Source organism: Canis lupus, chromosome 6 (genome assembly GCF_048164855.1).
Source record: "Canis lupus baileyi chromosome 6, mCanLup2.hap1, whole genome shotgun sequence".
Classification (NCBI taxonomy): Eukaryota; Metazoa; Chordata; class Mammalia; order Carnivora; family Canidae; genus Canis; species Canis lupus.
In genome coordinates this window covers 42,413,394-42,437,065 of record NC_132843.1, presented here as the reverse complement: position 1 = coordinate 42,437,065, position 23,672 = coordinate 42,413,394, and the positions used below count along the sequence as shown (strand labels likewise).

At 50.8% G+C, this 23,672-nt stretch overlaps 2 long non-coding RNA genes across 2 annotated transcripts; both read right to left on the bottom strand.

The window, feature by feature from the left end:
* Positions 1 to 4,802: 4,802 nt before the first annotated feature.
* Positions 4,803 to 7,635, bottom strand: LOC140635467 (uncharacterized). Its single transcript, XR_012032789.1, has 4 exons — positions 7,375 to 7,635; positions 7,128 to 7,271; positions 6,194 to 6,272; positions 4,803 to 5,247 (listed from the first exon to the last, which is right to left on the bottom strand). It is a non-coding gene; the product is annotated as an uncharacterized lncRNA (long non-coding RNA).
* A 4,893-nt stretch (positions 7,636 to 12,528) lies between these two features.
* On the bottom strand, positions 12,529 to 23,669 carry LOC140635466 (uncharacterized). Its single transcript, XR_012032788.1, has 2 exons — positions 23,530 to 23,669; positions 12,529 to 14,267 (listed from the first exon to the last, which is right to left on the bottom strand). It is a non-coding gene; the product is annotated as an uncharacterized lncRNA (long non-coding RNA).
* Between the last annotated feature and the right edge of the window lie 3 nt (positions 23,670 to 23,672).

Here is a 23,672-nt window from a genome sequence, read left to right as displayed (position 1 = left end):
GTTGCAGGAGCTCTTTACATAGTCTGGATACGAACTCCTCATCAGAAAAGTAACTTGCAAACATTCTCTCTCATTTTGGTTGCCTTTTAAATCTGCTGGTGGTATCCTTTGATGCACAAAAGTTTTAAAGTTGGATGTCAACCCATGTGTCTGGTTTTGTTACTGTCACCCATGCTTTTGGTGTCATACCCAAGAAATCATCACAAATCTAATGTCATGAAGCTTTTCTCTGGATTTTCTTCTAGGGGCTTTATAGTTGGGGTTCTTAGGTTTAGCTTTTAAATCTACTTTGAGTTAATTTTTGTATGTGGTGTAAGGTAAGGGTCCACTTTTATTCTTTCGCATATGGATATCCAGGGACTGTCCTTCCCCTATGGGGAAGATGGTAAATTTCATGTTACATATACTTTAATACAATTTTTTAAGTAAAGAGGAAGAAGAGGGAGGAGGAGGAGAAGAAGGGACAACAGAGATAATATTTGGCCCACAGATCCTTAACTATTTTCTCTTTAGGCCTGGCCCTTTCCGAGCAGACTGCTGAGCCCCAAGCTGGTAGCCTGTAGCATCCTACTGCGCCCCTCAACACTGTTACATTATTGCTATACTGCAGGGAGCATCCCATGCTGTCTCTGAGTCCCTTTGGACCATGGCTCTCCTGGAGTGCACTTGCCAATTAAAACTCTGTGAATCATCCTGTGCATGAAGACGGAGGTGCCAGTGGGGATTCTAAAATCCTTGGCTCAGCTTCGGGTCTGTGTCTTGGGAGGGCTGGCCCGTGGCCTGCGGTCCTCACTCTCCTGGCTGTGAGTTAAGGATGAAAAATTTTGGCCTTAAAATGGAGAAAAATGAAAGAGGGGAATGTGACTAAGGTTTCCTGAGACATTGGCAGGGAACTCTGAGGCTTCTTAGAAGGAAAACCTGGATGCCTGGGTGGCTCAGTGGGGGAAGCGTCTGCCTTTGGCTCAGGTCATGATGCTAGGGTCCTGGAATCGAACCCTGTGTCAGGCTTCCTGCTCAGTGGGGAGTCTGCTTCTCTCTCTGCCTGCCTGTTGTTCTGCTTGTGTGTGCTCTCTCATAAATAAATAAATAAAATCTTAAAAAAAAAAAAAAAGAAGGAAGAACCAATATGAATCCCAGACAGTGGGATGCCTGGGTGGCTCAGGGGTTTAGTGCCTGCCTTCAGCTCAGGGTGTGATCCTGGAGTCCCGGGATCGAGTCCCACAACAGGCTCCCTGGAGCCTGCTTCTCCCTCTGCCTGTGTCTCTGCCTCTCTGCCTTAAATAAATAAATAAATAAATAAATAAATAAATAAATAGATTAATTAATTAATTAATTAAAAGAATCCCAGGCAATATTACCATCTGAGCAAGTCAAGGAGCTCCCGGTCTTTTCTTTTTTTTTTTTTTTTTTTTAGCTCCTGGTCTTAAGCTCAGGCACCCTGAATGTGTGAGCATGGGGCCAACATCTAATTTAACACCCTTCTGTGTCTCAGCTCCGTACCCAGGTGGTGAACTCCCCGACGTCTGGTCTGGTTTTCCTGTTTCCAGAGTCTCCTCTGAGCATCTGACCGCACCTGGCCATGCCTGGAGGCTCTTGGCCTTTGCGAGCAAAGACCCTGGAGGGAAACAGGCTTCCAGGAAGAGTCCCCTTGGGTTAAGGGCCTTCTCTCTGCACTGCCTCAGGTAGGGATGCTGGGAGTGCCCAGGCCTGACTGCCCAGCTGTTCCTTCTCCGCCCTCCAGAAGCCAAACGCTTCAGCATCCTGCCCTGCTCAGTGCTGGGCAAACAGCATCAGGCTTCATTACTTCTCAGGGACTCAGAGGCTTCTCTCAGCCAACCCTCTCGCTTGAATGTCCCCACCCCCCTCAGAGGGAAGCCCTGGAAGCGCTCAGGGGGATGGCCCCAGGGGGCAGGGAGGCCCAGAGCCCTGGCTGGGGCTGGGGTGGGCTGGGGGTGGCTCTGTGTGAGAAGCCAGCTCCAGGACGCTCTCACCATCCAGCTGCCTTTCAGCCAGTCCCCTGGGGCCACCCTCCCCCTCCTTTCATTGTGCTGATTGGAGATTGTGTCTCTGAATAGGGCTTGATGTCCTTTTGAAATTATCTGTTCCTTTTTTTTCTTTAAAAAATTTCTCCTGCTTTCTCTATTTGGTTTAGATTGTCACTGTGTCCCTAACTGGTGAGGATGGTTAATGGGCCACTGGATGATGGGAATGATCATCACCATCACCAGTGGTCTTCTCTGAGGACAACCTGGAGGTGGGAGGGACAGTCTCTGGGGGACAAGACCTGGGAGACATTTTCTCTCCCGGGTCCCTGTCAAAGGGGAGCCTGGGGGGAGGCGGGGGCAGGATGTCCAAACTGGAGCAGAGCAGGTGGCAAGGCTAAGGGAGCAGAGGAGCTGGGAATCCATCTGGGGAATGGGATGGCTGGACAGGGGGGCAGGTTCTCCACCCACCTGTGCTGGATAACCTCGGAGCCAGAAGCCAGGTGGGGAAGAGCCCTAGAGGCATCACGGGTGTCGAGGCTCCCTTCTGGGCAGCCAGGTGCTCTGGTCTGCCCTCTGACACACCACAGGTAGCAAGACATGCCAGTGCAACATCAACCTGGTCCTCCCCGTGCCCATCAGGCTGCATTTGTGCTCCTGCTTATGGGCCAGAGCTTTGCCTTCTTACAGAAAAAGCCAGCTGAAGGTAAGGCTCCTCTTGTGTGAGAAATGGTCCATCTGCTAGGGAGTTCCGTGCCCTGTAAGAGCCCCAGGTCTGTAGGAAGGGGGAGACAAGCACCCTGTTCCACCCGACCTCCTGCCAAACAACAGAACACCCAACTGTGTGTCGCAAGAGTGAATCAATATTTACAAAGCAATACAAGGAAGTGTTTTGCATATGGTACCACTTGATCTCAGTAACCCCGAAGACTCAGGGAGCCAGGAGGTGAAGAGTGAGCCTTGGCCTGTGGGTCCAGGAGTGCAGCAATGCTTGTTGTCCAGGGAACAAGGTGTTGCTGAATGAAGGAACGGGTCTGCTAGGGCTCGTCTCTGTTCTATGATCCCGTGTAGGGCCCAGACCCTGGGAAGGCTGATGCCTGCAAATATGCTCAGGAGGGTTTTCTGATTCTGCTCTTATCCTCCCCGCTGCCCTCCCTGCCTTTCCAAGAAGGCATAGATTGATTATTTGAGATGCCAGGCATTTGCAAGCCTGTGATGGTGCCGAGCACTATCCTAGATGCCAGGCTTGAGTGAACAGAACAGATTGAACTCTCTGCCCGATGGAGCTTGTGCCCCAGCCAAGGGCATGGATGTTTGTCTGAGAGACCAGGTTCTGCCTAGACCTTGTCAGTGGTGTGCGGATCAGATGGTCTGGGGAGGTCTGGGAGCCCTGGGCCACTGTGCAGACCCCAATGGGCCCCGCTGTGTCATCTGGACCCTTCCTCCCCCGCTTCCTCTGTTCCGTGCCCGTGGCTGCCAGTGTGGGCTCTCCAGCTGTCTGCTCTGGCCTCCTTCCCTGCCCGTGGTTTGCCCTCCGGAAGGGGATCCTAAACCAATCTGGCCTTGCTAGTGTCTTTGCCACAGGGCCTGGCATTGAGACTAAGAGTCTCAATCTGGGCCAATCTCTTGAACATGTGAAGAACCAGGAGCAAAGGCATTGTTATCAAAATATTATTTAATTTTTTCACTCTGTGCACAGAAGGCATAGAGAGTCCATTGTAGAGCAAGGGAAGTAGAGGGGACGTGGACACAGAGATGAGGTGTGGAGAGACACTCCTGATATCTTCCTGTCCCAGGGTTTGTCATGTTCCTGTGGCCACAGCTTCCCTGCTGCTGGGCACAAAGACAAAGCCTTCACCAGGTTGGTGACCTGTCCTCTCGTGTGTGAGCTGGCTCCACTTGGCTTCTGCTACTTATAACCAATTCATCCTCACCTTCAATGCAAACAAACTCTTTCTGTTAAGGGCAGAAGCAGCAGACCTACAGCTGCCTCCATGTTGTCAGGTCTGGGAATGACAGTCAAAGTGGGGCCCAAGAGACCAGCGCTCACTGGGGATGCTCCCCTGCCCCACACCACCTCTCCTCCCATGCCAAGGCCCCAGAATGCAGATTGATCTGGATACAGAGTATGACCTTCCCCTAAATCATCATATCTTTGTTATACGATCAGGCTTTCTGACTCACAAGCATTTTTCCCCTTGCTCTCAGCCCTAGGAGGGAGTAAACACTGTGGTAAAAGAAGGAAAAAAAGATGAATTCCTTTCTAAACTGTGGGTGCAGGGCACCTGGGGGTAGCTCAGTGGGTTGATTGTCTGCCCTCAGCTCAGGTCATGATCTAGGGGTCCTGGGATTGAGCCCCGCATAGGGATCCCTGCTCAGTGGGGAGTCTGCTTCTCCCTCTCCTGCCCCCGCCCCCGTTCATGCTCTTTCTCTCTCGCTCAAATAAATCAATAAAATCTTAAAAAAATAAATTGTGGGTACAGCAGTGGAGTGGCCATCAGTATTGATCACCGCAAGCTTAGCAAGAATCAGCTGCAAGCTTAGAAAGAATCAGCTGCTGGGTCATAGACTTTTTAGAAAGGACAAGTGTGGTCCGTTGAGAGGGCTGCACATCAGCCACAGAAAGCTTCTCTTTTTCCATACCTGCCTAGCTCCCACCTGCCCTCCAGGCCCCAGTGTTTCCTGGGAAGCCTTCCCCAAGGTTACATTGGGGAACTCCTTTCTGTCATAGCACTTTCTTACAGTACACATTTCACTATTTAAGTACATATCTCTCCATGAGCTCCCAGAGAGTAGAGTAGCTCAGTACCTGGCATGACGGATGTTCCACATATATTTATTCAACAAAGGACTGAATTTAGACATTAATTTAGAACTATCCAAAAAGTCTCTGTACCTAAACTTGTACAGGTAACCATATGTTCTGTGCTTCATCACATTACGAAGTAGACTCAGGTATGTGTTTAAAAGGCAGAGAAAGCAGGTAGGACTCAAGTATCCCAGGATAGCTAGACATTCCAGAACTTTAGTCAAACAAGACCCATCATTTAGGATTAAGTTAGACTTTATACAACAGAAACAAGGGCTCGTTCTCTGGTGTCAAAAGAGTCCAGAAAGATGCAGTTCTGGGCAGGCACGGCATCTTCATGAAGTTATCAGGAACCCCAAGCCGCTCTGGCTTTCTCCAGCACCTTCCATAGCATAGGCTCCCATTCCCAGGGTCACCGCATGGTTCAACAGGGCTGCAGCATGTCAGCCATCACATCTGCATTCCAGTCAGCAGCATAAAGGCAGAATGGCAAACACAACAGAAGGACAACTTGCCAACTGAGTCTAGGCAGACGTCTTAAAAGTTGCACATAAAACCTCCTCTGCTACCTCATTGGTCAGGAAAGCTCGCAAATGGAGACTTTAGCTGGGTGCAGTGCTGCCACAAATAAACTTGGAGTTTTATAATTAGTGGTGAAAGGAGAACAAACATCATGCAGGAACCTGCAGTCTCTAAGCAAAACTGTCAGGAAGGGCCTCTTTTTAAGAAAAAGTGTAAAAAATCCACAGATCTATAGGCAGCTCGGCTTTGCCGTACATCCTGGCACCCTTTGATAGAGGGGCTGATGACCAATACTGTCCCACCCATGTGGAGAGCTGTGAGAGGAGTGGAAGGGTGGACCCTGTGCTCTGCTTCTGGCCTGTGCTCATCATCTGTGCTTACTGGACATGACCTTGTGAAGAGTTTGTGGCACACAAACTGCACAAAGGCTTTTTAGCACGTGGGCACGTCCAGCAAGGTGGGTTGGCTCAGCGCAGGTGGGTGCAAACACCCGTGGCCCCATACCTTCGGGGTCTGCTATAGGATTGGAAGCCTGGATGCTCTGCATTGCGGGCCCCCAGGGTCTCCAGGACGAGGGGAAAACGACCCTTCCCCTGGCCCTCATCGCCCCAGGGCTCAGGGTCCCCAGAGGCCGCACATACGGCATCTTCCCCCAGGACATATGCAGAATCTCTAATCAGCACCTCCTCCAACGGCGGTCGAGCTCCTCTGAGACTGGAAATGTCTGAATGTAGGACAAGTGTGAGAAGGGGAACGTGGGACAGTCATCGTGCGCTCTGGGCAGGCACCCTGGCCCTGGCCCTGGTTTTCTGTGTTGCTTTGCTAACGTGACTCAGGTGTCCATGTCCTCAGGCAGAATGGGAAGGGTAGTGACACCCACCTCGGAGGACTCAACGAGATAGTGTTGGCGGACGCATTTCATACAAAAGGTACTCCACAGAAGCTAGTTGAGTTCACGTCTGAGGAAACAGAATGGAGATAGATGGCCACAGCCATTGTGAGCACTCAACCCCCGAACAAAGCTCCCTGTGAAATTAGAGAAATTTGCAACCCTGGCATGTTGGCCGGGATCCCGGGAAGGGATGGGCACTTAGGGCGGAGGAGCCAGCCCCAGCCCCAGACAGCAGGCTCCGGAGGGCCAGGCGTGGGGAGCAGATTCACATCTTGTCCTGGGGACGCTGCACTTGGAATGACATTATTGATTCTGTGGTTCGGGGTGCCGAAGGGGGACAAGGGGCCGAGTCTCGTTATGGAAAGCCTTTATGCCTGCTGTAATTTCTACTTAGAGAGGCATATGGCAATTATTTTCGTCATCTCTACTTTCAAACCTCGGGGGACGCCTAGGTGGCTTAACAGTTGAGTGTCTGCCTTCGGCCCAGGTTGTGATCCCGGAGTCCCAGGATCGAGTCCCGCGTCAGGCTCCCTGCAGGGAGTCTGCTTCTCCCTCTGCCTGTGTCTCTGCCTTTTCCTCTGTGTCTCTCATGAATAAATAAATAAAATCTTAAAAAAAATAATAAAATAAAACAGCCTCAGTGCTAGCTATTTCCAGTTCTCGAAGGCAGGGCACGAAGGGTGCTGGCTGGGGAACAGGCAGCTCACAGAAGAAGTGAAGGGTGCACGGCTCCCAACTGTCAGGCTCACTCTTAACTAAGCAGACTCCCCCACCCCGCTCCATGAGTGCCTGGGCGGGGCCTCTCCATCACCCATACGGGGCTCAGGTGGTCCCTCACAAGCACCAGAGAAACAGGCACATGATCTTGAGCAATCATGTGACTGCTTTTCCTCGTGGCTCAGGGCAAGAGGTGAAAAGTGACCTTTCACAACCACATCCTGAGAGGATCTGCCTGCCAGCAAGTCCTGGGGCAGCGATGTTGGAGCTCTTCCGGGGATCAGATCCTGCAGATGGGCGTGAGGTGGGCAGGGCTGAAGTAGCCAGACGCAGCCTCAGTTTTCAGCACCTGAAAGAAACCATCGCAGGAGTATGGCCCCCATGGAGTGGAGGGGGAGGTAGGGGCATGGCACAGAGGTGAATCCAGGGGTGAAGGCAAAGGCTGCTCACACATTGCACCAGTTGTGTGCAGGGCCTGTTCTCATTTCTTGGCAATGACTCTGGTAGGCGAGTATGATCATTACCTTCTGTTGCAGAGGCTCCGGCCTGAGCTCAGACAACCTTGCTCCGAATTCCTGGACCTTCCCAGTTCTCTGCCATGCTGCGTCTCGGAGTGGAACTGAGTGGGAGCCCGTGGAGCTCAGTGTGGGGCCCCGGCTTTCAGGACCAGTGCCCCTCCTCCAGGAACTTGTGCCCGTGACCACAGGAATATCACCGTCTGGCCTGAATACCAGAAGAGAAGCACTCTTGGCGTGTGCCCTACGGGGTGGGTCAGTTTTCAGAGGACAGGATGTTTAGTGAGCTGCTCTTGAACTCCAGTGAGAACATGGTGAACCCTCTAGGCCTGGTTGGCGAGGGGAATTAGGAGGACAGGGCTGGTTGCTTTTCCTCCTTTGCAAAAGCCAGCAGGCACCTGAAATCAGCCCCCAACCTCAGGCCTGACCCTGACCCTTCCTTGTCCTGGGAATGGTTTATTGATTCCGAAGGACGCATTTAATTTCATTTCATTCCAACAACAGAGCATCTGCCTCTGCTCACTGAGGCAGAGCCCCTCCTCTCTTCCGAAAAAATCCCAAGTTAACAACGATCTTGCATTAAGGAGTTGACCCAGTATGAAGGCTGCCTGTGTGTGGCCCTGCTCCATAGGGGCGTTCCTGGACCTGGAGTTTTGGGAGGATTCCGAGGGGTCGTGCATATACACCTGCTACACGTTCATTAACAGCTGGCTGCTCACAACCACCTCCAGGCAAGCAGCTGGAGGGGGCATCCGTCCTGGGACAGGAAAGTTGCGGGGCCGTCCGACCCCCATGAGCCAGGTGTTCACTGGTTCTAGTCCCTGGGGCCTTCCCTCCACCAGGTGCTTCGCGTGGTGCTGGCAGCAAACAGGGCGGCAGCTGAGAGCCGCCAAGCGGAGCTGGCCGTGGCCGGTCACTTACACTCCCCAGTGCTGCCTGCTGGCTTCCAAGCCAAGGCACAGGTGCCCGCCCCTCCTGTCAGGACTCTGCCAAAGCTTTTGTAATATTTTAAAACGGCCATTGAAATGCCCGGTGACCAAATTTCCTTTGGAGATTGAAAAGTTGCAATTCAGAGGATGGCAGCATTCTGGAAGCTGTGACAGATTTGCTTTCCAGGGGCTGGGAGGGGCAGGTCCTCATAAAAAATAAGATTGATTATTTACTTGAGAGAGAGAGAGCACATGAGCGGGGGTGGAGATGTGGGGCTGATCCCCAAACCCCAAGATCACGACCCTGAGCCGAAGGCATATGCTTTGCCCACTGAGCCACTCAGGCGCCCAAGAGCTCTATCTTTGTAAAAATGTCCATAGTGAGGCACCTGGGTGGCTAGTGGTTGAGCGTCTGCCTTCGGCTCGGGGTGTGATCCCAGGGTTTGGGGATCAAGTCCCATATCGGGCTCCCTACAGCGAGCCTGCTAGAGGGATCTGCCTGTGTCTCTGCCCCACCCTCATGTGTCTTTCATTAATAAATAAATGAAATCTTCTAAATAAATAAATAAATAAATAAATAAATAAATAAATAAATAAATAAATAAATAAAAAAAATCAAAACAATGTCCATAGAGGCCCGACTTGCATTATCCATATCCCATCCATTAGCAACAGCCATACAGAGTTTTGAAAGAGGAAAACCCAGAGGGAGAAGGAGTTAGCTCTTGGGTACCAGGAAAAGCTACAAATGTCACCTGGGCACCTGTGAAGGTGTCTCCCCATCAGTGACACCACCTGTTGGGCTCTGGAGAAGGGGATCCTGGTGAAAGGACCAGGCTCTCTCCTTTGGGAAATAGGAAGATTACAATGCAAATGGGTAATCCAAAGTAATCATCACTTACAAAAGACTCCTGGGGACTCCTGGGTGACTCAGCAGCTGAGAGTTTGCCTTCCGCTCAGGTCGTTGTCCTGGGGTTCTGGGATTGAGTCCCTCATGGGGCTCCTCACAGGGAGCCTGCTTCTCACTCTGCCTGTGTCTCTGCCTCTCTTTGTGTCTCTCATGAATAAATAAGATCTTAAAAAAAAAAAAAAACCCAAAAGACTCCCACATAATACGGAGCTTAAAAAAATGTGAAATTAAGCCAGGAGCTGCCTTCAGACACAGGGAAGTGTGTCTAGTCCCTGCCTGTCCTAAAAGGCACAATCCAGCACTGCTTTTGGGTCAAGCCCAGTGTACACAGATGCTAACAAGGCTGATTTGCCCCTTTCCCTCTTGTCCTGGAGGGTGTGAAGCGCTGAGTACAGGGATCCAGAAAGGAGCATCTTAACCCACTTGGGTGGTGGCCTCCTTTAGAGGGAAATGTGAGGCCAGGGCTCCAACTGGCCACTACCCTGAGAGGGAAAGCTCTTGTGCTGCAGACTATATACCGGTCATGCAGCCTTGACTGGTCCCGCCTCTGGCTGTGTCCCTGAGGGTCCTGCTGCTGTCAACTGTCTGCTAACACATCCTTCTAGTCCTTTCTCTAGCTGAGGGTTGAGTGCCACGCGTGCTAGCTCTGCAGGGTTCATTCACCCTAGGGCTGGAGCTCTGCAGCTGTGTGGGAAGGTTACATGTTTGCAGATCAGCATAGTAGGGGCAGAGTGACTTGGAAGCCACTTCATTTTTCACTTCATCAAACTCCCACTCACTGGGAAACTCGAAACCAGCGATATGAAACCTTTCTGGAGTTGTGACACCCTATTGTCACTCACTTTAGTTCATCAAACACCCACCCCTCTGAAAAATGCTGTGAGGTACGTATTTATTTTTAAGATGAAGGTGAACCAAAATTGAAAAAATACCTGAGAATTTTCTGACACGGTAGCAAAAAGGAGGTTTACGGGAGGTGATTGGAAATCAGAGCAGGAAATCTGCACTCTGTGCAGAGGATACAGTTGTCCCCAAAAGTCGGCCTCCCTCCCAGCATGCACACCCTCGCCTTCCCCTTCCCTGGCACCCTTGCCTGCTCACTGCCCTGTACCTCCCTCCGTGACGCCCCATGCAGGATAGGCCCTGAGCCCTCACCCCTGCCCTGCACATTTCTCCTTGCAGAGCTTGTTAACACCTACCCAACGCCCTCTCCACTGCAGGTGTGGCTCTTGTCGTCGTTGCTTTGGACAGGTGCTAATACCTGCTAGTTCCTTGTCGGCAGGAAAACGTTAGCAGGGTTAACAGTGATGAGAATGAGTCCCTCCCAGGGATATGCTAATGGAGCCAGAAGGAATATCACACCCGGAAGAAATGATTGCCACTGGAATTTCAACAGGCCACAGAAACAGCTGGTGGGAGTTGGGAGAGGCATCCACTCCGCCTACGGTAATGCCCATCCTCGAGGTGCAGGCTTTGCTTTGGGACTGTGTAAAGGCACTGGATGAGGGTCAGGTGACCTGAATCTGGTCCTGAGTCACTCTAGTTCAGCCAGTATTTTCTAAGCACCTGCTGTATACCTGGCATTGGAGTCCAATGGTGAAGGAGATGAACCCTTGTCCTCAGTGAACTCCTTGTCTAGCAGAAGGCAACAGATACCACGAAACTGCTCCCCCAGCGGTGGACAGACTGCTGCGGGAACATGAGAGAGAGGGTGATGAATTCTGCCTGGAGAAAGTTCCAGAGAATCTGTGTTTGCACTGGCCCTTTAGGGATGAGAGAGCTTTGGCAGCCTGAGGAACGGAGGGAGGACAGTGCGAGGGGCAAGGCTGGAATGGAAGCACAAGAGGCGACTGCTGGGAAGTGGGTCAGATCACAGGGAGCATGATGAGGGAGGGGGCAGGACTGAAGCCAAAAAGCAAGGAGGGGGCCAGATGCTGAAGGGCCGCCCTTGCCTCGCTCATGAGTGGAGACGTGAGCCTGCACGTTGTGCGGAGCCATGTGAGGTTCTTTAAACCTTTGTGGAAAGACCCATTCAGGAGACTGCTACCTTCTCGCAGACGGTGATGGAGGGAAGGAGGGGCCGGCCAGAGGAGGGGACAACCCACAGCTCAGGTGCCGCCAGAGAGAGGAGAGGAAGTCAAGAGTGACACATGAGGTGTCTTGTACACGCTGCTCAGAGCAGGAGCCTTTGGGAAACAGCGAGCTTGGGTGGGGGCTTGGGGGTGCGCGGACTAGGGCACCAAGTGAAGGTGGTTGCTGACCCCTCTGCAGAGGTCTCTTCTCCTGCTTGTGATCTGATCGTCTTCAGAGGACACCGAATCTGCTGTGCCAGCCCCGTGTCCATCTCTGACCCTGCTCTTCTTCCAGTGCTGCCGTCTCGTCTGCTAGCCAGCAGAAAATCTTCCTACCGGCAGGGAACTAGCAGGTATCAGCTCCTGTCCAAAGCAATGACATGCCTACAAAAGTCACCTCCGGGCAGAGCTGGAGGGCACAAATATTTGGGGGAATAAGGCCATCCATCACAATGGTGATCACAGTGTCTATGATTGGGTGTTAATAGGGGTATTGCATGCAGACGGGTGCAAGGCAGGGGGTATGGAATCAAGAGCCTCTGGGATGGCTGCGCCATTAGCCAGAGGCCAAGTCACATGGAAGCTTCTGGAAGCTCAGCTCCCTCTTGAGTACAGACCTACCTCTTTATTTTCTAGAAGTTAAGCTACCCTCCCTCTATTTATCTTTTCCTTTCCCCCTTTCTCAAGTAATATCAAGTTCCCCCGGTAAGCCGGGGAAACTAATTATTCTTCCAAAGAGAACTTGTGACTTCCTTCTTGCTTATTTCAGCACATTGTTGAACAAAAACCAATGTTCGTTTATGAATTAGATCCAGTTGCAGAGATAAAGTAGTTTGGGAAATGTTTGGGTGATTAGGAATACATCTCAAAAACCCTAGAAATGTGAACAATCTGTGACCTAGTAGCCCCACTTCTTAGAATATATTTTTAGTATATGTGCTGCCGAAGCGAGCACCCCACTTCTTAGAATGAAGCCTAGAATAAGAATGGGTGAGTACATAAATATGTGTGTACAGTATCTCTAATCTGGCTTACTGTAGCAAACAACTAAGAAATAACCTGAAAGTGCCCAAATAAGAGATTAATATAACCATGACAATGATCCATATAATGGAATTTTTTGAAAATTAATTCATTAAAAACGACAACGTAGATCAATGTTTACTGACTAGAAAGCGAGAAAGATGTTCAAGATTTATTTAAAATAATAGATTTGTGTAAACACATTATGTGAACTTTTTAATAATGCTATCTGGAAACCAAAATCAAGAAAATGTAAATAACAATTATCTGAGAGCACAGTGGCAGGAATTTCTGTTGGTTTGATTATTTTTCTTTCTGGTGTACCCTGTATCTGATGCCCCAGACACCTGTTGACTCCACACTGCCACACTGGTCTGAGCCACCGTCCTGCCTCCCCTGGGTCTCTGAAGGACCCTCTCGGCCAGTCTCCTGGGGACCAGCCTCACCCCAAAGACAGCAGCCTCAACGGTTCTTTTAGACTGTGTTACTTTTCCTGTCAAAACGTATGGAGTGGTGCCACTCTGAGTGCAGAGCCGAATCCCAGTGGTGACCTCTGGGGTCCTGCGTATCCGCCTGGTTTCCTGTTCCTGCTCTGCCCATTCGCTCCCTCCGCTACAGCCACTCTGGCTTCTGCGGCTCTGACCACACGGACGTCCTGGCCCTGCCCTAGGGCTCTTGGACTAGCTGTCCCTTTGCTCCCTTTGGATCTGCTCAGACGCCCCATCACAGGCGGGGTCCTGGAGGCCGGTCCGGAGCTGGAGTCAGCATGCAGGCCACTTATTGCGGAGTGTCTGGGGCCGTATCCCACGGTGGGAAGGAGACAGACCCACGAAGCCATCGGCAACCCAAAGGGGGCTCTGAAGCTGGCAGGCCTTTCAGAGCTGTCCTGAGCTAGGATGAGGGGCCAGGCCATGCCATCCCTGATTCCACCCACTAGCTGTGTACCGGTGGCCCCACAAATATTTGGGGGAATAAGGCCATCCATCCCGATGGCGATCACAGTGTCTGTTATAATCTATCTCCATGTGCTCAGAGCTGTTCCATCATTGAAGTTTGGAGAGCAGGTCGTCCAGAATCCCAGGGGCTTCTGCTGGAGAAACTTCTAGGAAGAAGGTTCTGGGGAGCAGCTCCAGTTCTTGACATTGCCGACTGTCTTGGAACTAGAAGTGGCCTTCTATCCAGCCTAGATTCTCCTTACCCACAAGTGGCACGTCTGCTGCTCCAGGTGGCTTACCTGGCAGGGAGACCCAGGCCTTTATCTCAGGGAGATTGGCTCCCTTGTCACGGTGCCCTTCTCAGCCATAGCTGCTATTCTTGTCCATTAGCTGTCAACATTGGGCGAGGGAAAGCCAGGGCTTGCCCAGATGGGTCGCCTGTGTGCCGGACGTGTTCACTCTTGCCCCCAATGTGTCAGAGCATCCTGCCTCCTCTTGCTGACACACGTGCGTTTCCAGTGCTGACGTGATGTCTGCTGTGCGTTTGGCACACAGCGCCTGGGCCTGCCAAACAGCAGACCGAGCTCAGAGTGAAGAAGGACTTTCTTTGGGTCCCTTGGTGGAAACACTTCTTTTGAAACCAGGCCTTCTCAGCTACACAGACAGGCGGCACAGACCCCCCAAGTGGGTCACGGGGAGTGGTGGTGAGCAGAGTCTTTCTGACTCCCAGCTCTTGAGTACCAGGTAGAAAAGGTCTGTTGCCATCCTCACAACCGCCTCCACGGTGATGCTTCAGCCGGGCCTCATCAGCTCTCCCCCTGACGGGGTGGTCTGGTACAGGTGTCATGGTCACGTACCTCCTCTAGCACCTCTTTCACTGTAATATGGATCCCTTGGTCTGCAGGCCTCTGTGCTGGTAGACTGAACACGGAGCCCTTGGATGCCGGTGCCAGTTGAAGACCTACATGGAGGAAAGGCAAAGCCATCCCTGGAGTATCTGTCTAATTCTTGCAAAATTAATTACCGAAAAAAAAAAGGGGGGGAACTTAGTGAAGTAGAACAGGGCTGTACCTCTCCAACAGTGCAGTGCATCGCGACCGCTGAAAAGTGTGTTTCAGAACATGATCTACGCTGTAATGTGAGAAAAGCTGCTGACACAATCTTCTGTACACAAAACAACCCATACAACCTGATGTTATAAGTCTACGTGGGCAGGAAAAGACATTCAGTACGTGGGCACTTGTCAGACTCTGTGTGTGTCAGGGTCCCAGCCCTGTTCTTACACATCGGGTTGGCTAGATGTTGAAGTCATAACACCCACTAATCATTTATGTGTCACAAACTTAATGCAGACATCCCCAGTCTGTTGTCTCTTCATTTGCATAAAAGTTTTAAATGTTAAGATATTCAGATCTGGTCATCTTTGCCTCACTGGTTGCTTCTCTTGTTTGAAAGCCATGAAGATAGTCATTCCTGCACAGACCTAATAAATACTCCATTTTCTACTAGTATTCTAAACAAAAGAAATCTAATGGCTAGTCCTTGCAAGGCAGGTGGGTGGTCCTCTCAGGGGTTGAGACCTAAGAGAGAACTCAGAGTTGGTCTCTGTGCCTGCAGGCTGTGCACAAGCAGTGGTGGCTGGGTTAGGGGCCAGGCCATTGGGCCCACGCATGGGCTCTGTCTCTCCCACGGTGGCTACTCCACTCACATACGTGCCATACTAGCCCTGGGGTGGCTATAACCCACCTGGTTATTAGTATTTCTTTGGTGGGTGCTATCTTGGGGGCATTAACCTGCAAACAGAGGATCTTTGCAAAGCACACCCACTCCCATATGTCCATGCAAGTGCCTCTACCACAGATTTCTTAGTCCTAATCTTCAAATGTTTCTCTTTCAAGGCCCTTGACCAAGCCACTCACCACTACTCATGAGTCCTTGATTATTCTAAACCCAGCCACTTCTTTTTTCACATGAGATGGATGACATTCACTGCTGGAAATTCTGGCCATTGAGAGGATCTCCGCCTAGCATTGTCTTCCAAGGTCATCCCTGAATTATAGGGTGGTGTAGCTAGCTAGCATGCATTTTCAGCATATACCTGCATATCAAGCCACCCCTTCTGTGAGCCATGCTTAGGAATTTTCCTTCTCTGTTAACTGGGTCCTAACCAGCTATCCAGAGAGCCACAGGGAGCCATGGGAGGGAGCTCAGGGAGAGGTGCTCGGGCATTAGCGATGTGTGTCTGGGCCACCAACTAGTTTAGATCCTATATGCCCTTCAGCCCTGCTCATGAAAATCCTGGATTTACCATTTACATTTCATGGTGCACCGTTTTAGGACCACCTGACCTGATGATTCTAGTGGCTTAGACGGAACCCCACTCACAATGAGCCGTTCTGGCTGCCTGGCCACTTGTCCCATGGTCAGGGATCTATCTCTGGGAGGGTCTAATCAATGGCAGAAGCTTTCCAGAAAGGGATTGAATTCTCTGCTGCAGATGGCATGGCCTTGCTCCAGGATCCTGGGGATCTGCATTGTGATTCCCCCACAAGGATGTGTCATAACTTCCGCTGACACCTCTAGTAACACAAGGCCAGCAGGATCATATGGCCCGAGCGGTAGAACCACTTACACTATACCCTGGATGTTCTCCACGGAGCCCTCTCCTGCCCTTGGCCCTGCTTAAAGTGGACAGGCTTCCATGTCACCTGGTATGTGGGTTGAAGGGATATTCTCAGGTTTGGAATATGCTACCTGTAGATCTCAGAGGCTTGCCAGGTGTTGGACTTCCTTCTCTGTGATGGGAAGTGCAAGAGCCAGTAACATATCCTTTACTGTGGGGGGGATGTCTCAGCATTCCCCAGATCACCAGACTCCTAAAAATGTTGCTGACAGTGCAGACCTCTGAATCGTCGGTGTCTTCCTCCTGTTCTCTGGGATCGTGTGTTACGGAGGTCTCTAATGCACTAGTCACTGCTTGCTTAGCTGGTCCAGTGAGCATGATGTCATCATTACCCAGCCAGTCCAGGTCTCTAGGGATTGTATTATGCCAGGAGCAGGAGCATTAACATAGCCTTGGGGCAAGACTGTAAACGTATACGTTGTCTGTTCCGAATGAATCGACTGTTCTGATCCTCTTTTTGGTAGGGATGTGAAAGAATACACTCATTGGCTCAGTGGCCACATATTATGTGCAATTATGTTAATTTGTTCTAGTGAAGATCATGTTCGGCACAGCAGCTGCAGATGGGGCTCCTGCCTGGTGGACCACAGTAATCTCTAGTCATCGTCCAGGGTCTGCCTGACTTGTGCTGGGTGCAGACTGGCGATCAACGGAGACATGATAGGGACCACCAGCCCTGTACCCCTTAGGATCCTGAATCGCTTTTGCAGTTTCTTTTCATGAATCGCTTTCAAGCCCCCCCAACTCCCCAGAATGCACTATTGTTTCTAATTTACTATCTTGGCTCACAGGGGCAGGTGTGGCATAAGAAAAGCAGTTTTAAAGGCCCTTCTGCCAAGCTTTTATTCACAGGCGGAAACCCCAAGATATATGCATTCTAATTATATATACAGGGGCTGGGGAAATGACTACCTGCTGGGCCCATGGACCTAAGTGGGCACACAGGGGGCAGCCCTGGGCTAGCCTCCACTTATGGACTGGCACCCAGGTGCTCCAACTGTAGCAGGGATGCTAAGTATGATGATACTTGAGGTCTCCGACTCTCAACTCAGACTCCTCTCCAACAGTCCTGGAAAGGGTAGTCCCTGTTCTCAACATACGGCTTGCTGAATAAATGCCATGGTTCCTTTTAGGGAAAAACCTGGGAAATGCCCACCACATGCATCATCATGGTGTTAAAGGGCACTCCTACTGGGGACCTGAACCCTCTTTCAATCCATGGGTTCTGGATCTGAAAATTAGCTCCTTTCTGGAAACTGAGCAAAGGATTGTGACTTTTTACTGCATTGGCTCATCTTCTTACCAATCATCCACTTTTTAAAAAAGATTTATTTATTTTAGAGAGAGCAGGGGGAGGGGCGGAGGCAGAGAGAAAGTTGAGCAGACTCTGAGCTGAGCGTGGTGCCTGAAGCAAGGCTCGATCCCACCACCACCCTGAGATCATGACCTAAGCCAAAACCAAGAGTCAGAGGCTTCACCGACTGTGCACCACCCACACGCCCCTCTTGATCTTTAAATTCTTGATTGCTTAGAACTGTGCCTGGCACAGAGTAAGTGTGCAGCACATTTGAAAATTGAGGACAGAGAAGGAGATTGGCATCGTGAGATTTAGGAGGCATCTGCTCTACGGTTGAAGGCAGCATTGCCAGACTGGGGGACTTGAAAAGGAACTGTTCTGTGTCTGTTTCTTATCTGTCAAACAGATAATAAATACTTGAGTATTAACAGGTAATAAATACTCCTCTTAGTGACCTCATGGAAGCACTTCAAGAATAGATGACTCCAATGCTATCCCTACCAAAATCCCAGCTGCCTTTTTTGCAGACATTGGCAGCTGATCCTAGAATTCATATGGAAATCCAAGGGACCCAACATAGCCTGAATCACTACCCCCACCAACAAAAGAACAGTTGGCACTCTCACACTTGCCGATTTCCAAAGCTACTACAAAGGTACAGTAGTCAAGATATTGTGGTGCTGGCATATGGATAGACATATAGGTCAATGGCATGGAATCTAGAGTCCACAAATATACCCTTACATATGGTTGATGGATTTTCCAGAAGGGTGCCAAGAATTCAAAAGGGAAAAAATAGTCTTTGCAACAAATGGTTTGGGAAGAACTGGATATTCTTATGCAAGAGAATGCAGTTGACGCCCTCTATCAAACCATATAAAAATTAACTCAAAGTGGATCAGAGACATAAATGCAAGAGCTAAACTATAAAACTCATAGAGGAAAACACAGAAATACATCTTTATGAGCTTGGATCAGGATTAGTTTCTTAAATATGTCACCACAAGCTTAAGTGACAAAAGAAAAAATAGATACATTGGCGTCATCAAGATTAAAAACTTGTATGCTTCAAAGGATGCCATTAAGAAAGTGAAAAGGCAATCCACAGAATGGGAGAAAATATTTACAAATCATATGTCTGATAAGGGACTCATATCTAGAATATACAAGGACATTTAACAACTTGGTAGAAACAAACCCCAATTTAAAAATGGACACAGGCTGGGGAGCCTGGGGGGCTCAGTTGGATGAGCATCCAACTCTTGGTTTTGGCTCAGGTCATGATCTCAGGGTGATGAGATCCTCTGCGCCGGGCATGGAGCCTGCTTAAGATTCTCTCTTCCCCATCCCCTCGGTCCTGCATGCTCGCTCTCTCTCTCTCTCTCTCTCTCTCAAAATAAAATAAAAACAAGAGTCTGAATCTTTAAAAAAAAATGGGCATAAGCTTTGAGTAGACATTTTTCCAAAGAAGATATACAAATGCCCAATAAGCACATGAAAAGATGCTGAGCATCGTTAGTCATAAGAGAGATGCAAATTGAGACCACAGCGAGGTACCACTTCACCCACTAGGATGGCTATGATGAAAACAAGGAATGAAAACAAGTTGGGGAGGATGTAGAGAAACCAGATCTCGCACACTGCTGGTGGGAACGTGAAAGGGAGCGACTGTTTTGGAAAGCAATGTGGCACTTCCTCAAAAAGTTAAACATGGACTTTCCATATGACCCAGAAATTCTGCTCCTACACGCACACCCGAGGGAATTGAAAACCTATGTTTTAAGAGAAAACTTAAATATTCAGAGTGGTGTTATTCCTAATACCCAGAAGGTGGAGAAAACCCAGATGTCCATCAACTGAAAAATAAACAAGATCCATGTGATAGAATATTCTTGGGCTATCAAAGGGAATGGGGCACAGATTCATCCTACAACATGGATGAACTTCAAAAACATGCTAAGTGAAAGCAGCCAGACACAGAGGCCAGGAGTATGTGACTGGGTGTATGAAGCATGCAGGATAGACACATTTACAGAGATAGAAAGTAGCCTGGTGGCTGCTGGGGCATGGAAGAGGGGGGTGGGGATGGGAGAGCCTCTTTAGGGGCTCAAGTTTCTTTTTTAAAGTGATGACAATGTTCTAAAATTACAGAGTGGTGATGGTTGCACAACTCTAAATATGCTAAAACCCACTGAATTGTACACTTCTAAAAGAATGAATTTTATGGCATAGGAATTACATCTAAATAAAACTGCTTTAAAAAAAAAAAAGGTAAATGACACAATGAGCTGTCTCTTGAACCAAGAAGTGGAGGCTGGACTTGTTGCAAACCTCAGGGTGACAGAGACCTGCAGGGTCACGGGGCATCTTGCACCTTGTCCGCCCTGTTCTTAGCGCAGCCAGTGGCGCCCCTGTGACCCTGGCACTGAGCCTGCCATTCCAGCAGGTTGTTCCACGGCATTCAGAGCCTGAGTTAGCCAGCGGCCATGTGCACTGCCAGCTCTGCTGGGTGCCTCCCCCGCAGGGCCAGGCTCTGCTGAAGTCAAACAGCCCACCTGGGGATCCTCAGTGCTGGGCCTGGAATGTGTCCTCCATCTGCATCCACAGGACACCCCTGATCCTGCAGGCTCTTTGTCCCCCACTGAGTCACAAAGGGCACGCACTTGCCAAATCTGGTGGATCAAACATACCACCAGGGTGGTTTTTTTTTAAGATGGATTCCTGAGGCTCACCTTGAATCAGGAGGTCTGGGTGGGTCTGGGAGTCTTGAAGCTCCCCCAGGTGATTCTCATCATCAGCCAGATCTGGGCACCTTTGATCCAGTAAATTCACCCTCCCACCCAGGGCTACGGCACCCCTGCCAAGCGCTTGACTCAGCCTTTCCAAGGAGCGTTCCCTGGCTCGCCTCGCCCCAGTGCGCTGCTCCACCCACAGGCTCACCACCCTCCTTCTGCGCACCCTGCACTGCTGTCACCTGTGTGGCCGGCTCCCCCGCCCCCAACTAGACTAAAAGCCCTTTGAAGAAGGGGACTGTGTGTTATTTAATGTTTTACCCCCAATTCCTGACTCACAGTAAGGCCTAATATAATTGTGGAGGGAAGGAAGGAAGGAAGGAAGGAAGGAAGGAAGGAAGGAAGGAAGGAAGGAAGGAAGGAAGGAAGCAAATCTAATAGTCATTGTTTGAATGGGGTGACCGTGCTTGCAAATCATTTGGTAGTGATGATATTTATCTGGATATTATATAAAAGCAATTAGAATTTGATGGATGTATCAGTTCTGAATATCTGGCTGGAAGCTAGCTGCCTGCCCTTTGGAGGAGTTGGTCGAGCTGTTCTCACAAAAGCAGCATTTAGGAAGATGGACCATTTACTGGAAGAGTTTGATGCATGTCTGAGGACCAAGAATAAACTCCAAACCAGACTTTGTTGTCTATAAGTCCCAAAGGAGAATAGGAGCTGACCGTTTCTCAAACCTGGGAGGACTTAGGTCTACCCATTCATCCAGCCAAGGGCAGGTTCATGTTCTGGGGGGCCCGAAGCTCAAACAACTTTGGAGGGCCTCCTTAAGAAAGATCTTGTTTCTCTAACACCCACAAACCTGCAGCGCCAGGAGCTTAGGACACACTCAGTTTTGTGACCCTGCTCGTTTGTGACACACCAGGTGAGTCTCCGTGGTGGGGGGTGGGAGTCCTGGAAGTCATTCCCATGCTGGATAGCTGATAAGTCAGCTATACACCTTCCATGACACATACCACACAGATAAGTCCCTGCAGCCCATACTAATGTGTTCCCAGGGCATCTTCCTCCTAGCTGGATCTCCTCCTGCCCACTGCCGCTCCGGGGTCACTTGATGTGAGGGGAAGGGGTGGGGGAGAAGCTAGAGTAGAGACAGAGGCTTCAACTAGTTAAAATAGCTTACTTTTGAAATTGTTTTTTAATAAAAACATATAACCAGGGGGCACCTGCATGGCTCAGTGGGTTAAGCGTCTGCTTTCAGCTCAGGGCATGATCCCAGGGTCCTGGGATCAAGCCCCAAATTGGACTCCCTGCTCAGCAGAGTCTGCTTCTGCCTCTGCACCCTGCCAACTTGTGCTCTCTAATAAACAGAATCTTAAAAACAAAACCAAAAAACCATATAACCATGAGAGCACATAGTAGGACTGCTCCCAGAGCCTCAGAAGGGGCTAGTGTGAAGCAGGGTCCCAAACTTAAAAGCGAGAGCTGAGGCTTAAACTCCTGTGGCCTCACAGTCAATGCTTCTGTGCGGCCAACAAATGTTTGCTGAGCACCTACTACGTGCCGGGTGCTGTTTCCAGGAATGCAGCAGTCCACAAATAACCCATGTCTCAGACTTCATGGTGCGTACATTCTAGTCCCACTAAAGCAGATGTGTCCCCTGGCTCTGGACAACAGACACCACAGACGTATTGGCTGCCGCTGCCTGATTCGGAATAAACATTTCTGGAATGGATAAACAAACAGTAGCACGAACGGAACATTTCAGAACCAAAGACTGTCATGCGACCGGGATTCAGTATGACAACAGCGAACGGTAGTACAAATTACAAAGTGGACTCAAAAGCCAATGCAGGGGCACCTGGGTGGCTCAGTGGTTGAGCGTCTGCCTTTGGCTCAGGGCATGATCCTGGGTACCTGGGATCGAGCCCCGGGTCGGGCTCTCTGCTCAGTGGGGAGCCTGTTTCTCCCTCTGCCTATGTCTCTGCCTCTCTCTCTCTGTGCGTCTCATGAATAAATAAAATCTTTAAGAAAAAAAAAAGCCGATGCAGGGTTATAAGGGTGGTAACAACACGGGTGTGGCCCTGGGTTTTCTAGGACGCAGCAGGACTATTGTTCTGACATGCGGCACTGGCAGGTAACCAGCGATTCCTCCTTCTTTCTGGAACTAAATTGGCACTCTAGCTAGTACACCTCCAGGCTAGGCCCGCCTCAGTGCTGAGAGGTGAAGACGGGAAGAGACAAGAGAGAACCTGTCCCCTCTCCGGTGTGGCCGCTGTGTCCTCTGCTTCTGCCCCCGCCCGAGCCCCCGGCCCCCAGCCCCTGGCAGGTGCTCGGCTGTCCCTTCCTCAGCGCGGGCAGCCTCGTTCTCCCCGTGGACCCCTCCTTCGCAGCAAGGACATCCGATGACGATGCCCACTGCTTCCTGTCACCACACCTGCAAAGTGACCTGCGTCTGAGTCCTCCGTCTGTCCTGACAGTCCTGGCGATATCGGACAGCCCCAGCTCCTCGGCTTGCTAGCCCTGTGACCCTGAGCAACCGAGGCAGCTGTGTCGGTCTCTGTTGAAAATTGGCCCCCACTTTAAAATGGGGATGATATGGATGTCTATTTTAGTGGGTGGTTGTGGGCACTGTAGGAGATGCTGGGTGTCAGGCTCAGCCCTACACTGGACATAGGATCTTTTCTGTCAAGGTGACTGTTCCTGCTGTCCTCCTGCCAGGGGTGCCCCTTGGGGTCCTGTGTGAGGGTCTCTTCCTCCGCAGGGGAGGGTGTGTGCCCGCCTGCTCTGGCTTCCCTTCTCACCCCCTTTTCATCCCAGTGACTCCATGGCTTCTATCACCACCCAGATCTGGAAACAGGTGCCCCATCTCCCATGGGCTCTGGACGCACCATCCAACCACCTACGCTGGCCCCCTCTCCCTCCCCGCAGGCCCTCCAAGTCCACGTGTTCAAAAACAAGCTTATCATCTTTCCCCACAAACCAGTTCTGTCTCCTGCTGCCCCTTTGGATGAATAGATGCCCCTCTTGGCCTATTCCTCCAGCTAGAAAGAGGTCTGCCTCCGTGTCTCCCTGGCCAGTGGATGATAGGCTTGGTGCCAGGCCTCAGGTCAGTTCCCTGGGCCTCCTCAGGTCTGTTCCCTAGGCCTTGGGTCTGTTCCCATCACCTCCAGCCTCGTCCTTCACCAGCCTCTGGCTTCCAAACTCCCTCCCTCCCCATGGGATGAAGCCCAGACTCTGGGGCCAGTGGGCTGGGCCTGGAAGCCAGGCTGGGCTCCTAGTAGCCTGTACTCACCTTCCCTGACTGTCCCCCTCTTCCCTCCAGATGTGCTCCCCTGCTTCCAGTCCCCGAAAATGCCCAGCTCTTTTTTGCCCCTGGCTTTTGACCCTGCCACTTGCCCTGACCGGGACAATCGTGTGGCAGACACGATGGTCAGGATGGGAGCCGGCTTCCCACAGCCCTGTGCTCGCCCCTGTTGTGACACCCCTGCCTGTGTCCAGGGCCCACCTGCCAGGCTCCTGCCAGCTCCCACATGGCTGGAGGGTAAGTGGGAGTCTCTCCTGTTGGATATGCCTCCCCAAAGCACAAGGCACCAAGGGACATGATGGCTGGCTGAGTCAATGCCCCGCTTCCATGGCAGCCAGGAAAGC